Here is an 18,873-nt window from a genome sequence, read left to right as displayed (position 1 = left end):
AGACTCTGTATTATTTGATTTAAAAAAAAAAAATCACCAGGAAAGAACTTGGCTTAGCAGAGTCAATGCTAATAATGAAAGAGGAAAATATAGCTAGTCATCTGACAGTGATTAGTTCCCTCAGCCTGTCATGTGGTAGTTTAAAAAAAAAAAAAGAAAAGAAAAGAAATGTGTGCAAAATGACTTAAAAGTGCTTACAGGTCTGAAATAGAATTTGCTGAGTAAATACTTCCCCAATGCTCTGTAAAGGATATGAGGGTAAATGGCATTACTCTGGGATGCTATTCAGCAATCTGGTTCTTCTTTTAAGGTTGAAAATATTCCCTGCTCCTTTATTGTATGAACATCAGGGGTCCACAGGAATATTACTTTTTAGATTGTTTAATATACATAGTATAATGTCATTATAATAACAGCTCATGAGGCTGGGGGGGGGGCGAGAAGTAATGGGTAGAGAGCGGCTCTCAAAGTCAGGAAGAGAGTATGTGGTAATGGATAGAGTACAGGGTTTAGAATCAGGATGGCCAGGGTTCAAATCTTCCTTCCAACACTTACAGAGTATGTGACCCTGAACAAGTCACTTAAGTGATCTGAGCCTCAGTTTTCTCTTCTATCAAATGAGGGGGCTGGACTAGATATACTTTCAGCTCTAAATCTATGATCCTGTGATTTAGGACCTGAGTCTAGGTCCTCTAATACATATAGACTATGTGACCCTGGGCAAGTCTTGTGTTTTTGGTTCTTTTTGCATTTTTATATCACTGCCTTACATATAACATGTATTTTAATGAATAATTGTTGAATACAAATTGTATTGAATAAACTTAGATGAAATATGAAATGTGCTAAAACCTGAAAGTTGATATAGCAGAGCTGCTATATCACTCCTCAGGTTCTAGGGGGTAGATTATTATTTATCATTTATTGATATTGTTTGAACCTAGTTTTATGTGGCTGGAATTAATCACCTTGACTTGATCACTAAAGGTTTTGGTTAAGCAACTGCTAAAAAAAAGAAATCTGGTTAGGCTAGTTTGGTCCTTTGGTAGAGAATAAGCAGAATTGAAGGCAGCTAGGTGGCACAGTGGATAGAGCACGAGTCCTGGAATCAGGAAGACCTGAGTTCAAAGCTGGCCTCAGACCCTTATTAACTATGTGACCTTGGGCACACACACACATATACATACATATGTTAGTTATTATTTTTATTAAGTGTAATTACTCTATTACTTGCATTTTTGTATGCAATTGGTATAGAATGCCATATTGATAGTTACATAAAGTGATTTTCTTTATCAGAGGATTCAGAAAATGTAGTCAAGTGAATTGATGTAATTTGACTGGCAAAAAGTTTTGTGTTATGTTTTTAAAATACATAGTATTGTTTGTGTTATTATTAGGCTTCTGATTTTTCTTGTATTGTGATTTTTGAGAAATTGTTGTCTAAGAAATGTTATTAATTTGAAAAATGATACCCAAAGAATGTTGAATTACATTTATGGCCACAGTGCACTTGTTTCCCGGTGTAAGTTCAAGTCCCTTGACTTAGAGCCCCTGAGACTTACTCAAATTGATCCCTCTGACTATGAAACATTGGGAAAAGTTTGTTGCCAATATGGTCACTACACTTCCTTAAAGGAATTCTATCACGCTCTAGATGAGATAGGTAGTGAGGAAGGTGCCATTGATTCTGGTTATTTTAATGAAATCCTTTGACACCATAACTTACTTTTCTGCTTCTGTAATTGTACTTTCACTAGTATGAGAATGTTGGGCTTTAAGCCCCAAAAAGGGGATTGTGGATTATTTATCATTTATTATTATTTTTTGATTTTATCTTTACATAACTAGAAAATTTTTCTAACCCCAAAAGCTTACTGTAGAGATCAGTCACCTCCAGGGAAGCTAGATGGTTGTAATGAATGCTGAGATCCTACCCAGTGCTTGTTTTGGGGTCCCTAAATTAGATTGACTTACCTGCTAATATACATTTCAAACCACCCTTCTCTAGGAGACTACCTACTGTCTACATGAAGCCAATCAGGCAAATGCACTTACTCTGTAGTCTGAACTCTGTATAGTGTAACCTCACAAAGACTTATGGAAGGAGCTATCCCTTCTTTTCAGCTCCCTTTTTTTTTTAACCAAATAACTTAATAAATTTCTTTCTAAATCTATTTCAGATTTTGGGGTTTGTTTCTTGAAAACAACATAGGCTACCCTGAGGGGTTTGTTGATGTTTCTACTCTATTGCTATGGGCTTGGGGCCCTACTTGCAGTGTTCCCCCCATTGTTAGGGACCAGTAACTTGCACTTCAGTTCCATTTAACTACCTAACATAAATTATCTTATATAAAAGGATATTTGCTTCAAAGATATAGAAAGGACAAATGTATGAATATTTTCCTCAACACCTCAGGGAAACAATCTCCCCTACAAAACTCAATCTCTGGGGAGGATTAGGCTCAAAACATAATTCAGTTCTTATATAACATTGGCCCCACCAAATTCACATACAAGGGCAGCACTGTCCTCATTTTAGCTTCTGCTGCATGGGTCCAGAAGGTTGTTTCTTGGCCTTTAAGCCATTGCTGCTGGCTGCAAAGCCCGGCCTGAAATGCCTGCAGATCCCTTGAACTCCCAGAGTCCTAGAGACTCCACTCCCTTCACCTAGAATGGAAAATAACAAACAAAAAGAGCAAGAACCAAGGCTTGTTTCTCATGACCACATGGCCATAGAAGGGAGAAGGCCCTAGGGCATACAACATGGTCTCTTACCAGATAATGTGAGCAAAGGACAAGAAGACTTCACAAACTCCTTTCTATATCAAACTCTACTTCTTCAGTTATACTATTAACTGAAAGGTATAGAGAATACAAGATCCAGTTGTGTTTATGGTTTTTAAAAAGTACTTTTAGGCTTTTAAAGGATTTTTTAACAGTACTTGACTCAGTAGAGTAGAACATAGCTGTAAAGCCTCTTCAACAAGGTATATCCCATATATATATTAAAATCATAAAAGATTCTTTGACAGAGGCACTCATAGAGATAACTATAAAGTTATTCTCTGATTATCAATACTAATCAAGGAATAAAACTGTGAGATACATGCTCACTAAAGATGTTCATTACTGTCATATCTGATGCCCTGCACAGAGTCCAAATGGAAGTGAAGGATTCCATATAGACGATGAGGTCTTCAAGATACTCGCATTCATAGATGACTTTGTACTGGTTGCATCAAGCAACAGAATCCTTCAGAGAATCTTTAGTGAGATCCATAACCACTCAAAAGAGTTTGGCCTAATAATTTATGTGTTTTTGTTGTTGAGTCATTTTTCAGTTGTGTCCAACTCTTCATAATCTCATTTGGGGTTTTGTTAGCAAAGAATGGTTTGCCATTTCCTTCTCTAGCTCATTTTACAGATTGAGAAACTGAAGTAAACAGGGTTAAGTGACTTGCCCAGGGTCATAGAGTTAGTAAGTGTCTGAGGTTGAAATAAACTCAGGTCTTCCTGACTCCAGGCCCAGCACTCTACTGTGCCATCTAGCTGCCCACAATAATTCATGTTAAAGAAAACCAAATGAAGGAAAGATGCTTATTTTGTAGATTATGACATGTAGTTATAGGGGTGGTCCATTGAGTTACTCCATAGATATAAAACATGTATATGTATATATACATATCTGGATATACATACATATTATATATGTGTGTGTGTATATATACACATATACACACACATGCAAACATCGAACAGGCACTGCAGATCAATCAATTAATTAACAAGCATTTATTAAACACTTTACATGTTTCAAATACTATGTTAGGCACTGGAAATACAAATACAAGAAGCTAAATAGTCCTTCCCCTTAAGGAGCTTACATTTAACTAGGGGAATACAACATATATTAGGTAGTTGCCAGAAAGGGGAGCATTGGTTTAGGCCAGGCAGAGATTCTTACCCTTTTTTGTGTCATGGATCCCTTTGGCAGTCTGATAAAGCTTATGGATGCCTTATCAGAATAATTAATAATTTTAATTATTAATATTTGAAATACTTTTAATCAATAAATTAAAGTTAATAAATTACATAGAATTATACATAAAACCAATGACATTGAAATACAGTTATCAAAATATTTTTTAGAAAAAAAGTCACAGATAGTTTAAAAACTCCTGGTCTAAGTAATCATAGGGATTATAAAGGGAGTCATAGGGAAGTAGATTGTCACAGTAGATAGCAAGATTCCCACGTCTAGACCCTAGTGCCCCGGGTGGATGATTAGGTAGACTATATGATCTGGGAGTCTACGGCTGACCAGGTATAAAGGATTGAGATGAGGACTGACTAATCATCTTGCAATTCCAGCAGCAATATCTCAGGGTCAGTCACAAAACTGAGTTGCTTAAATTTCAGGGAAAAGGGAGGAGAATCTTTCAACATCCCAATGTAAAGGGGTACTCACTCTTTGTGGGGAGAAGTCGATGGTAACAGGGTTTTTTGGAAATTGTCCAGTGCTTTGCATGATACCGTGCAGTTCCCTGACACAATCCGTCTTTTTATCATAAACATTCTTTCTGTGCTTCTCCATAAAAGTTTTACTCTGAAGCCTTACCATGTTATGGAAGTGACCTTGATATCCTGGGTTATACAATGCTGGAAAGGCTTCAAGGTCACTCTTATAAACAATCTGCTTTCCATAACCCTTCTAGCTAAATAGGGAGAAGTTTATCTGCAGTAGTCTGGACACTTCGTGTTGAATTCTTTGGCCTTGGCAACTCATGAAACAAAGAAAAATACAAAATGGTCCTCAGTCCTATGCATCTTCCTTCTGCAGTGACAATGGCAAGGGGACAGGATGCTAAGAATCAGTTTTTAGATCATCTATAAAGTTTAAATTGGCTCTCAGTATTCTAAATGCGAGATGCTTGTCCAATGACCAATGAGTGGACGTATCATTGGAGGAAGTGAATCCTCGCAATCTAATGAAACCTAAAGCATAAGGAACTTGTAGCTAAAGGGAAGAATGACTCACAAGTTTTCCTTGGAAATGTTTTGTCATTCATCCAAAGTTAACAAGAAATTATCTCATGGAGCGTTTGTAGCATGGATGATAAATATTTGCAGAAAGATTACTATGAAAATAACTGTAGCTTATGCACCAAATGCTTTTGCAAATAATTTCAATGAGATCTTCTAAATTAATCAGCGAATACTTTCACATTCCTCCTTTATATTTTTGTATGTTTATACATGTAAATATTTGTATATATATTCTTATGTTTATATATATGGGCATGTGTGTGTGTGTGTGTGTGTGTGTGTAAGGTATAGCTCTTTCATATGGAGCAATTTAGTGCTAAAAGGATTCCTTCAGCTTATTTACATGTAACTATTTTTAACTTAGAGGGTAAAACTAAAAAAATGAAAAAAATCATGTAACTATTTAGAGACTGAAGGATGATTAAATAAGGACTATTGAACTTATAGGAGAAATTGTTAACAAGTAAGTAAAAGCTGAGTCTCTGGGTACCAGGAAGATCTTATTTTAACCCCTGAGGATATGGGAGGCTGAGGCTGAGGCAGAGACTAGAGACACACCAGAAGACTCAGCAGGGGCTTAAAAATAAGTTTTGTTGGAGCTATTTGAAGAAACTAGTAGAAGCAGTTACCTAATAAGAAAACTTCAGCTTTTAGTTTCTAATTGGCTGAATAAAGGTTTAAGGTCAATGGAAAATAGTTTTAGTACCAGCTATTGCCTATCAGAGCTTATAAGCTTAAGAGAGGGGAAGTTTCTCAGAAATGCCTGTCCTTCTTTTTTTTTTTTTTTTTTTTTTTTTTGCCCCTTTCTGGTTTAAGAGGGGAAAACGGAAAGGTTTTTGTGGCTGTTCTGTGGTTTAAGAAGAGATGCTGAGATCTAAATAAATTCTGGTGAATGAAAAGCTGACAAGGCTGGTTTGCCTTACTACCCAAACAGTGGATCTGAGTTCTTTTGCTGTGAGTTCAGTTCCGATTGGATGACTCAACATCTTGGTGAGGGAAAAGTTGGCCTATGGTGCCCAAAGATCTTGTTGAGCTTTGTAGATGGCACTGATAAGCACTGATAGCAGGAATTGCTAGCCAGTTTGATAGTGTAACACTTTTCTAATGGACTTTTAAGGTGATTATAAGTTGAAAGATCTTGTAAATGCTATGTCAATTCAAAAATAGAAGAGAAGAGGAGATGCCCAGCTGAGGAGTGGGGAGGGCCTACAGAGAAGCGGCTAGTAGAGAAGCGGCTTTGTTTGATAAAGGTTTCCGAGTGGACCAATGACATCAAAATCTATAGGTCACAGTTATGAGTTATTCGAGCACATGGGTTTTCCTCCTTCATATACTTCCCTGTGATGTTTCTGTGTGTACTCACTCTTTCTCATAGATACTTTAATACATCACTGCGAGAGTGTGATCCAGGCTTATGTGTAAATTATAATGTATGCTTTAGTATGTGACTAACTGTCATATTATTATTTCTTTTGACTTAGTGATAAGTAAATCAGTCAATAAACATTTATTAAACACCTACTATGAGTCAGGCACTGTGCTAAGTACTGAGAAAAATACTGTCCCTGCCCTCAAGGAACTTGGAAGACAACACACAAAAGAAAGCTGAAAGAAAGGGTAAAAGGGGAGAGCATGGTAGAGTTTGTTTCAAGGGGTGTAGAAGAGCTGGCTGGTCTGGGAGCCCTCTTTAAATGGAGGCTTTGGGAGAAGTTCTCCCAGGCCATCACCAGTCATCTTGATTTTTGTCTTGCCACTGGACTTTGAGTGAGGCTGATGACTTCAGGCAACTCTGCCTAGCTGAAATCCAATTTATGGGCAAGTCAAAACATCACCCTCATGATGTCATTGGAATGTAGGTTAGAATGAACAAGTCATTCCAGAAAGTGAGTAGCTTACATACACACACACACACACACACACACACACATATACATTAGAGTGAGAGATGTGAGGCACCATACACTGTAAGTTTTGGACTCTATGGGCAAGAGTTTTTTTATATACATACACACAAATATATGTGTATAACTATATATATATATATATATGTAGATGTTTATGAAGGATTTAATGTCTCCACCTTCCACCTCCCCCCCATTCATGTAGTCACAGAAATACTTTGAAAGATGTCAGTACCCCAGGATGTAATCACAAGGTACTATCGCTTCAGTGAATATGAGGTTTTAGATTGAGTTAGAGAGATAATTACCCATTGGCCCTCTAGTTGCAATTTCTACCTAAATCGTGAATCCTTTCTCTACCTCCATTAAGAGGTCATTCAGTCTCTTCTTGAAGACCTCTAACCACAGAGGTCACTCACTAATTCCGGAGATAATCCTTTCCATTTTGGAGCTTCTAATAATTAATTTTTCTTTTTTATTATTATTAGTTTATTTTTAGTTTTCAGCAATCACTTCCATAAACTTTTGAGTTTAAAATTTTTCTCCCCCTCCCTCCCCAAGACAGCACACAATCTAATATAGGCTATGCATATACATTCCGATTAAACATATTTTCACATTAGTGATGTTGTAAGGAAGAATTAGAACCAATAGGAAGAACCACCAGAAAGGGGAAACAAAACAAAACAAAACAGAAGAAAAAAATAGCAAATAGTATGCTTCAATCTGCATTCAAACTCTATAGTTCTTTCTCTGGATGTGGACAGCATTTTCCATCATGAGACCTTTAGAGATTTCTTACATCCTTGCATTGCTGAGAAGGGCTAAGTGTATCAAAGTTAGTCATCACACAACATGACTGTACTGTATACAACATTCTCCTAGTTCTGCTCACTTCACTCAGCATCAGTCCATATTCTTTCCAAGCAAGTCCATATATAAATGGGGAAGTGTTTATTTTCGGTCAGTCTCTTTCTGTATCTACTTATCCAAATCCTTCCCATTCTTCAAAGTCTAGTTCAAATCCCACAATCTCCATGGAGCCACCCCAAAATGATCTCTTCCTTTCTTTTTTACTTAAAATCTATGCTTGGGGCCATCTCCAGTCATCCTGATCTATATTTTGCTACTGGACCCAGATGGCTCTGGAGGAGAGAGTAAGGCTGGTGACTCTTTGAAAAGGAAGGACAAACAATGATCTGTGAGGCAACCCTGCAACCCAAATCACTCTTGCTCTCATTGATTAGCCAATAGTAGGTCCTGGCCCAAGTCTCACTTGGGCATTGTTTAGGCTATGATGACTCAGAGTGAGTGTAAATAGCAATTGTTTCTGCTTTGGCTTTCTCCTCCCAGATTGATTTTGTTTTTTTGTTTTTTGACTACATAAAAGAGACTATTTTTTTGCCTCATTTCTTACCTAGTCTTAATCACTGAATGGACATTTCCTCAGTCAAAGTGAGACCTGGAAAAGACCTTAGGTTAAAAAGGTCATGGTCTCCCACTGCATCCAGGGCCATCTCTAGTCATCCTGATCTATATCTTGCCACTGGCTCCAAAGGAGAGAGTAAGGCTGGTGACTTTGCACAGCCTACCTTCACTTAAATCCAATTCACTTGCAAGTCATGACATCACCTTCCTGATATCATGATCCTCTTTAATAAAGAAGGACAAACAACAACAAGAGAGATAATTACCCGTTGGCTGGTGGGAAATGAGCTAACTTTAAAAGACAGCTCTTCAGTTTTGGAGCAGTCAAAACTTGGAGTCAGAAATGGAGGAGGAAGTTGGCTCTTGAGAGGACATTGTTTGGGTTGGGGTTGGGGAGAAAGGAACAAGAGAATTCTCTCTCCTGTTTCCCACCCCCATCTACCATGTATTTTTGATGCAGAGCTACAGGACCAATAGAGAAGAGACTGTATCTACATGCAGTTCTTCAAGATAAGAAGTGGGACCCTTGGCAACTGTAAAGAGAGATAGCTATGGTTTCAAGAGACAGCTACCCCTGACAATGAAGAGTCAAGCTGTTGAGAGAAGCTGACTCTAGGATTACAACTGAATGACATCTAGCAGAGATGCTACACCAAAGGGGGAACTTCCTGAGCAGTCTACTAAGAAAGAAAGGACATCAAAGCCCTGCAATACTGTAGTTATGCGTTATTTTGGTCATGTGTGTTAGCTAACTGTACATTTCATTCCATTGTACTCTAAGTTTGTGCCAACTATTCCCATGAACTATGTCTGTTTGTGGGAGAACATATCCCAGGTAACTACTGTTCTTAGTAAATGTCTTTGCTAAAAGCAACTTGTTTCCATTAGCTGTATACACACACACACACACACACACATACACATATATATGCATGTATTTCTTGTTATTTTTTTTATCTCGCCTAAATTTCCCCCAGTATTCTTCCACTGCCTTTCTCCCTCCCAGAGAGTCACCTCATCTAACAAATAATTTTTATGGACAAAAAAAGAAGAGAAAAAAGTCAGCTAAATTGACAAATACATTGATAAGAACTGATTGTTAATGGAAATTACTCTGATAGGATAAGGTCTCTATTGTAGTAGGAGTTCAACCCCTAAGAAGTTCCACTCCTTAGAATCTAAAGGCCAGCGTCACTTGCCCTGGGGGACCAATGCCTTAGTAGTCCAAGAAACCAATTCATTCTTGTACTCGTTGTATAACTGGTTCTGCTTCTGTTAGTTACTATACTGATTACATCAAGCCCCAAAACAATGAAGAGCCTCTTGGATAAAATCTGCAACTGCACAAAGAAATTCACCCTAACCATCCACACAGGAAAGAACCAGTTGCTGAAGAATGTTTATTACCCAGATGACAATATGAATTTGGATGGACGACTTATAGAGCTTGCCCACCAGTATGTATATCTAGGACAGATAGTCCAGATGGACAATGAATTGAGTCCAGAACTGGACAAGGGGAAGACAGTGGGCTGTATTGCTGTTAGGAAACTGTAAAGTTCCTTTAATGACCTTAAGTTTATGGTGAAGAAAACAATCCATCTTTTTAATAACAAAATTCTACTAGTATTGTGGGTGTATGTGTGTGTGTGTGGGTGTGGGTGTGTGGGTGTGTGTGCGTGTGTGTGTTTTACCCTGAAAACAATAATTTATTAACAAATACCCAATATCCAGTTTAAGGAGAAGAAAGATCAATTCCCACCCCTTCATCTTCCTTCTTACTGTTTCCCAACAATTTCAGCCACAAATAATAAAGCCTAATAAAAGGACACTACATGGTGTGTTTCCTACTTCATCTGCTCCTAACATCTTATGGAATGCCGCCCCTTGAATTGATAAACAGATACTTGTGTTTCAGAACTTGCTTCTCTGGAGAGAACATAAAGGCTGAACAAAATAGGATCACCTTGGACTGGAGGGAGTATTTCTTCAGCCAGTGAAATTTTATCAATATGTATACACATAAACAGATTTTAATCTGCTGCTGAGAGCCAACCAGGCACAAAACTTCACCCTCAAAATCATGCCTCACACTAGGCAGGACAATTGTCATGAGAATTAATGCCAAATGGCATCATTTTAAAAACGGGAGGAAAAAAGAGTCTCAGAGCTCCTAAGAAATATTGATATTAGGAAGTTAACAAGATCCCAAGACAGATTTCTACTAATCCAAATCAACTCTTTTCATCCATCTCTAGTCTGTCTTGGGGGAGGGTCCAGTCCTACTTCTCAGTAAGTATATTTTCTGCATTTATATCTACTGTAAACAATGGCAGGTTCAGATTTACTGACCAATAATGTACAAAAATAATGTACAATCATTTGGGCTTATTCAAAAGTAGAATAGCCAATCCAGAGAAAGAACTGTGGAGTCTGAATGCAGATGGAAGCATACTATTTGCTCTCCTTTTCTTTTGTTGTTTTATTTTGTTTCTTCTTTCTCATGGTTCCTCCAATTAATTCTAATTCTTCTTTACATTATGACTAATGTGAAAATATGCTTAATATGAATGTATAAGTAGAGCCTATATCAGATTGCATGCCATCTTGGGGAGGGGTAAGGGGGGGGAAGAAAATTTAAAACTCAAAAACTCAAAATCTTATGGAAGTGAATGTTGAAAACTAAAAATAAATAAATAAATAGTTAAAAAAAAAAAGTAGAATAGCCAGTAGGACAGGTGGATGAGCTGTTGACACTTAAAAGTTGCTTAAGATAGAGGTTTATCTCTCATCTGATTATAATATTCCTTGCCTCAAATATAATATTCCTTGTCTCAAAATCTTTGAACTGATTATGTAAAGGCAGGAACCTGCTAAGAGCTGCTGCAGCAATTCAGAAGAGAATAGAGAAGCAAGTTTCTTTTATTTTTATGACAAATAATTTCCTTTGTTTTTCCAACCTTTATAAAAGTAGGAAACATTCAGAAATAACCATTGCATAATAGATAAAGACAACACAAAAGCATGCACACTGCATTTAATCTTATAATAATAATTATCACAAAAATGTTTTAAAGAAGATAATTTTATTTGAAAGGCTGCAAATGTAGTATGCAGTAGTTATAAATGTTCTTCCACTCTTCAAATTATCTGACATTATAGCCAGAACAGAATTTGTGACTCCATCAATGCTTTCCTCATCAAGTGTCACAGAAAGAGCCCAAAATGCTTTACAAAATCCATCACACTTTAAGACCATTTCCAATATGTGTTTCTATAAATCAAGAAACCCATTTATTCAGGGTTACATATGGAGCATTAATCACACAAAAATCATATCGATTTCTTTCTCAAAAATTAAAGTATTTTACTGTTTTTGGCATTCCTGTATGTGATAGCATGGGTTTTTTACATTTGCATTAATTGGAAATATGTAGTCAAAGTTTTATGGGCTTAATTCATGAGATATTGAAAAAAAAAGTTCAATACAGAACTATCACTAATAAATGTTGCACCAAAATGAGACAAATTGTAAGGATGCTGTAATGTCCCTGTTTGGATTCTACCTGACATGGACACTTGCAACTATTATCATAATGCAGGCCTGCACAACATATGACCTGTGGGCCCCCCAAAGCAGCCCCCAGGTGGTATGTTGTGTGGGCCCACCATAATGTAACCTAAGAAAACATAACTGGAAGAATAGACAAAGCACTGAGAGGGAGAGAGAGAGAGAGAGAGAGAGAGCACTTGAACAGCTATCTAAGTATTTTTAATCAAGAACGAGTAATTATGGTTAACTATTCATAGGAATCTTTGCAACACAATCCCTATGAACAGGATGACTTAAGTGAATCATCTGACAAAAACTTACTCAAAAGAGTCATTAAAACAATAAAGATAATAACTCTAGCATTTAGAGTAAAGGAATGGGAACAAGTCACTTCTGGGCTGCAGTTCCTTCACTGATAAAATGAGAGTGTTGAAAGTAGATGGCATCTGGGATTCTTTCCAGGTGAAAGAATTTGTGATTCTTTTTTTGTGATTCTTTTTTTCTTTTTTATAATTAATTAATTTATTTTTAGTTTTCAACATTCACTTCCATAAGATTTTGAGTTTTAAATTTTCTCTCCCTCTCACTCCCCCACCCAAGACAGCGTACAATCAGATATAGACTCTACTTATATGTTCATATTAAGTATGTTTGCTCATTAGTCATGATGTAAAGAATAATTAGAATCAATAAGAGGAACCACGAGAATGAAGCAATAAAACAAAACAACAAAGGAAAAGGAGAGCAAATAGTATGCTTCCGTCTGCATTCAGACTCCATAGTTCTTTTTCTGGATGTGGATAGCAATTTCCATTGTGAGTCTTTTGGAGTTGTCTTAGATTCTTGCATTGCTGTGAAGAGCCAAGTCTATCAAAGTCCATCATCCCTTAGTGTGGCTGTTACTGTGTACAATGTTCTTCTGGTTCTGCTCATTTCACTCTGCATCAGTTCATGTAAGTCTTTCCAAGTTTTTTTGAAATCTGCCTGTTCATCATTTCTTATAGCACAATAGTATTCCATTCCATTCATATACCACAACTTGTTTAGCCATTCCCCAGTGGATGGACATCCCCTCAATTTCCAATTCTCAGCCACCACAAAAAGAGCTGCTATACATATTTTTGTACACATGGGTCCTTTTCCTGTTTTTATGATCTCTTTGGTATACAGATTTAGAAGTGGTATTGCTGAGTCAAAGGGCATGCACAGTTTTACAGCCCTTTGGGCATAGTTCTAAATTGCTCTCCAAAATGGCTGGATCATTTCACAACTCCACCAACAATGCATTAGTGTTCCAATTTTCTCACATATTCTCCAACATTTATCATTGTCCTGTTTTGTCATGTTAGCCAATCTGATAGGTATGATGAGGTACCTCAGAGTTGTTTTGATTTGCATTTCTCTAATCAATAGTGATTTAGAATATTTTTTAATATGACTATAGATATCTTTAGTTTCTTCCTCTGAAAACTGCCTGTTCATATCCTTTGACCATTTATCAATTTGGGGAATGACTTGTAAGAATTTGTAATTCTTTACTCAAAATCTCAATATGAAATCTCAACTCTTATTTAAATAACATTTCCATTTATTTTTAAATGGATATTGTAGACAAATAGTTGTAAGCTTTATATGACCCTTTAAGTTTTAATATCATATTTCAATTACTTATTTTTAAAAGATCAATGATTTCTAGAAACGAGTAAGAGATGACCATAATAACTGCACTATAAAGAAATATTTAGTCACTTCATCTTTTTTTTAACACAATATACTGAAAACAGATGTATACTTTTCACTTGTAGAATTCATGTAATTCATAAGAGCAGTATAATAGCAAATATGTTTACAAAAAACACTGAGCTGAAATGTAATAATTTATAGGTTAATATTTAGCCAAATATGGATATGAAATTTCAAATTTTTAATAACCAGAAAAATCAATTAAAATATTGGAGGGGGGGCACATTATGTAGCAAATTCCAAGAAAAATTTCATACCAATGTGTTTTTAAACCTGGTTTCTCCAGTTGAAATTCAATACAATCTTCTTCCATTTTCTACCTATTTTTGAAGGGATAGGGCCAAAAGTTAATATGGAATACTTCTGAATATTCACCAAATAAAACCAAAGATTCACTTTTTCCTTTTTTCCTTTATTTGAGGACATTGATCCTTTTTCTGGTTTGGCTTCCCAGATAGCATTTCTTACAAATCTTGAAGCAGCACCTTTATCCAGTTTGGCAGCCATTTTCTTGTCTGTAATTTCTTTGATTCTGTTCATATATATTCTTATTCTATCTATTTCCTGCTTTACTGGATGTTCCTTGGAATTAACTCCTTAAGTGGCCAAGTAAACCCAAAACACTGAATTCAATGTACAAGCAGAAACTAAATCCAAGTTGATCTGTTCAAGTGGGTCCAACTTTTGTAATAATTCATTTCTTGAAACTGACATTATGGTCTTTAACATTTCATCCACAGAATGAAGGGAATTCTCAAATGCTGACAGATAGTCATGAATTTCTGTTGGATAGTCTTCTCCACTAATATCTTCTTCTGCCGTGCTAACTTATATGTTACTTGCTCTTCTGGGGGAAGCCAGCCATGATCAAGAAGCAAGTTTCATACACTCAGATGAAGTTAGGGAGTGAGCTAAATAGACATAAAAACTGGCACAGGCATGCTGTCATGAGGGTTAAATGCAAAACCACGTAGTACTAGAAACCCAGCATTAGAACTCTTAATTTGTTTACGTAAAAAAATTATAAACAAGTAAAGCATAAGGTAATGTAAAGCTCACATTTCAGCTTCAGGGCTCCAAGATACTATTTCCCTTATATGAGGCTAAAGCTACTTAAGAAAGTATAAAATTAATTATTTAAGTAAAATTAAAAATTAAAAAATTAAAGTTATCTAAAAGTATAAAAATCAACAACCACCAGCCTAGGAGTAAATTGTAACAGGACCTCCTAGATTTTTAGAACTAGAAGGGAACTTAAAAGTTCAAGATACTCTTTTCACAGTGGAGGAAACAAATGACTAGAGAGGGGAAGTTATATTCTCAAGTTCGCACAGTAATACAGTGACAGAATTCTGATAAGAATGAAGTAGTGCTCTTTCTGAGTTATAGGAAGAATCAGGGAAGAAACAAAGAGAAGACAGAAGTAAGGAGGTGGAAAAAAGGAAGATAAGTAGGCAAACCAAGGAAAGGATGAGGAAAGGGGTCTGTCTTTGGGAAGAAGATGTATCTAAAGAGAATCTTGAGAAAGAAAAGGATTCAACAGCATCATATTAAAAGAAGAGAAAACCATAGAAGAGAAAGAGGAAGGAAGGGGAACTTGAAATAACCAGAATCAAGTAACTGACTAAAATCTCACACCATCCCCAGGGAATAGTTTGATCTACATTTGACCCAGATGCACAAGGGAGAAAAGCCCATCTTCCTCAAATTATTGTTGGTCAAGTTTTCTCAGGCCATCTCATTTGTTCACTTCTCTGGGTACAGTAGAAGTAACTAATCCAGACTTTACACAGCTCTCCCCTTTTTGTACTTATGGTAGATGAGCCTTTTGTTGTATACGTAAGTCACTTTCTTAGAAGAGATTTCATTTAGCCTGAGATTTCCATCACCCAAAATAAAATTGGGGCACTCACATTTGATTATAGCTGATGACTGTCTACTCTTGCATTCTGGCTTCAGAATTCTGATCAATTCAGTGACAAGTAGTTATTTCAGAGGGCTGATGGTGAAACATGCCCTTTACCATAGAGGTAGTTAGCAAAAGTGTGGAATGAGGCATATGTTATAAGGCATGGTCAATGTGTTGATTTATTCTGTTTAACTGTATTACAAGGGAGGGTTCTACTGGGGAGGGTAGTCATTGGGAAATAACAGAAACAAAACAGAAGAGCACCAGCAAAACTTTTTTTTTTTTAAAGATATGAGTTATGGGAGTTGAAGAGGTTGATGAATTGGGAAGCTAAGGTGTTTGGAGAAACTTCAATATGAGTATTAAAGTCACCAAGTATAAGGGCAAGGAGTGGGGTGGTAGAGGAAGACTTTGAACTTGGTACCAAACTCTTTAGAAAGGAGGCAGAATGATTTGTAAGCCAACAGGTGATGGCAATAAGGATCCTTGGACTGTTTGATATAGATGGATGGATTTAACCCCAAAGTAGGAGAGGTTGTTGAGTGTTTTTCTTTCTGGAGCAAAAGGAGACTCTGGGAAGATCAATAGGAAATAAGGAGAATACTGACCCCTTTCCTTGGCATAGTGTGATGCTAGCATAAATGAAGCAATAGTCAGAACTATCAAGGAATGTGTCTTGTGGAAAAGGCAAAGGTTCTTTGAACTCTAGAAGATTCAAAATGTTCAAGAAGATATCTAAGATGAATGAATTTAAGAATTAAAAAGAATTTATCTTTGTAACTCTTTTAAAACACTATATAAAAGATCATAAGTCAATTCAAACACATATTATAAGCTTATGTTTTCTGGCAGCCTCTTAGCATAAGTAGGATTTGAAAGCAAAATAATAATCATCTACTCAAAAGTATTGGGTGCCACCCGCTGTCATATAGAGAAAATTGCACACAGAAATAGGAACCTGACAGAACCACAGAGTATATTAGAAAATCATACAAGACTGGAGTTGGGAAATTATTTCATACATATGTATATATATATATTAATCCTTTTTAAATTTGAAACTTAAACACCAAAAAAGAGCATTTCCATATACGTATATAGAACACAAAAAGATGATTCTATGAAATCATGACTCTCCATTTATACTACTCACTTTTTTAAAAAGTATATAAAATACTACATTACTTTCTTCCTTTTTTTTGTAAATAGTATTTTATTTTTTCCAATTACATGTAAAGATAGTTTTCCACATTGATTTTTTTAATAAGATTTTTAGTTCTAAAAATTTCCCCCTCTCTTTCCCCTCCCCAAGATGGCATGCAATCTGGTATAGGTTATACCGCTACATCACTTTCAAATCTGTCCAGTTTGTATGTGCTTCTTTCTGAATTTCCTTCTGTTCTCTTTTGTGCATTTTAAAAATGTTATAATAGACTTCTTATTATTATTGACATCGCTATTGCTACCCCCACCCATCAATTAAAAAAATAAATGAAAGAAATAAAAACTCCTTCTAACAAATAAGTGGTCAAGCAAAATGAATCCACACAGTGGTCCTATCCAAAAATGTATGTTTCATTACTTTCTTTCATCACTTCTCTCATCAGGAGATGAGTAACATATTTCATCAAAGGTCCTCTAGAGACATCATTAGTGATGGCACTGATCAGATTTTCTTACATCTTTCAGGTAGTTTTTCTTTATAATGTTTCTGTTATTGTATAAATTATCCTACCTAAGTAGGAGAATTATTCTGTCTACCTAAGTTCATACCACCTAGGATTTTCTGAAATGATCTCTTCCATCTCTTCCATCAGTCCTGGCATAACAATAGTCCTTACATTCACGTGCCACAACTTATTCAGTCATTCCCCAATTGTTTAAGAGGCAATTTAAGGCATGCCCTCCTCCCACTTTAGATTCTAATTCTTTTCTTTCTTTTTTCTCCCCTTTTATTCCACTGTTTAGGATCAGGAAGTTTGTTTTGCTTACAGCTATTACTTTACCAGTATTAGCCTCATTCTTAAGCCCTTCCCATATTTATTCTCATTTTCCCCCCTGGTGTTTGATGTATTTCTACACCAAATTCTGAGTGTGAGTTCAACCCTCCTTTGTCCATTTCAGATAAAAGTTTCACCTACTGCCCATTCCCTTTACCCTTCCTCCATGTTTTTATACTCTTCTTTTTATGCCCTCCCCCAATTATGAAAAAAAGTTCCATTTCTCTTCTTTCTCCTTTCTACACTAGTATATTCCTTTTAGCTTTCCTCCTTTTTCCTTTGATCAGACTCTCAAAATAGAACTACTCCACCCTAGGACCTCTTTTTCAAAAAATTTAATTCCCTCAATACCCTTTGAAGACATTAAAATTCTGAAGGAAGACTTGTTTCTTCTCCCCCATTAGGTTGTTCATACTACATCATCCTACAGTTCCCCCCAGTTGCTCAAATAAATTTTTCTCTCTAGATTCTGGAATCTTGTATTTGTATTTAAAGTTCCTATGCAACTCTGGTCTTTTCATAAAAATACCTGAAAATCTTTTATTCCTTAAAGGTTCACTTTTTTCTCCCTATGGTATTATACTCAACTTTGTAGAGTAAGTTATTCTTGGTTGTAATTTTATTTCTTTTGCCTCTAAGAATATTGCATTTACTTTCTGGAACTTCCAGGAGCCAAGATGGCGGAATAAGCAGGTAAACCACTATAACTCTCCCATATTCACCTCCAAACAAACATAAAACAGCACCCCAAAACAAATCCTGGAACAGCAGAACCAGCAAAAAGATGGGGGAAAACAATCTTCTAACCCAAGAAACCCAGATCAGCAAGAAAGGTCCATCTCACTCTGGTAAAAAGGTAGCAATTTCCAGGGAAGGAAGCATCCCAGCAAGTCAGCAGCAAGCCCCACTTCAGGAAACCAGTGGGAAGTCCTGAGCCCCAGTCTAGTGGAGCAGGCAAATGCCAACACCAGGACCCCTTCCCCACCCATGTGCCTTTAAATAGCCATGGAAATGGGCAGACTTCAGCTCTGAGAGCCTCTGCTTCAGTTCTCTGTTTCAGTGTAGGTCCAGGAAAACAGACATCCTTCAGCAGCCAGACCTCCCCTTGCTTCAGTATAGCCCCAGGGAAATGCAGAAACGCCCCCACTGGGGCACATGTTAGCACATGTCAGACACCACCACTAGGACCCCAGCTCAGCACCAGGTAAGCTGCCAGATCACTACAGCTTTCAGAGGTGCCAGTCACCAGCACCCACCCCACCCCCTCATCATAGCACCAGACATTTGGGT

The 18,873-nt window shown here is 36.6% G+C and overlaps 1 pseudogene; it reads right to left on the bottom strand.

The window, feature by feature from the left end:
* Positions 1 to 2,533: 2,533 nt before the first annotated feature.
* On the bottom strand, positions 2,534 to 18,572 carry LOC114048985 (annotated as a pseudogene).
* Between the last annotated feature and the right edge of the window lie 301 nt (positions 18,573 to 18,873).

This window comes from Vombatus ursinus, unplaced genomic scaffold (assembly GCF_900497805.2).
Source record: "Vombatus ursinus unplaced genomic scaffold, bare-nosed wombat genome assembly UNPS02014794.1, whole genome shotgun sequence".
NCBI classification, from domain to species: domain Eukaryota; kingdom Metazoa; phylum Chordata; class Mammalia; order Diprotodontia; family Vombatidae; genus Vombatus; species Vombatus ursinus.
Note: the sequence above shows the minus strand (reverse complement) of the source record. Positions and strands in the feature narration are given on the sequence as shown.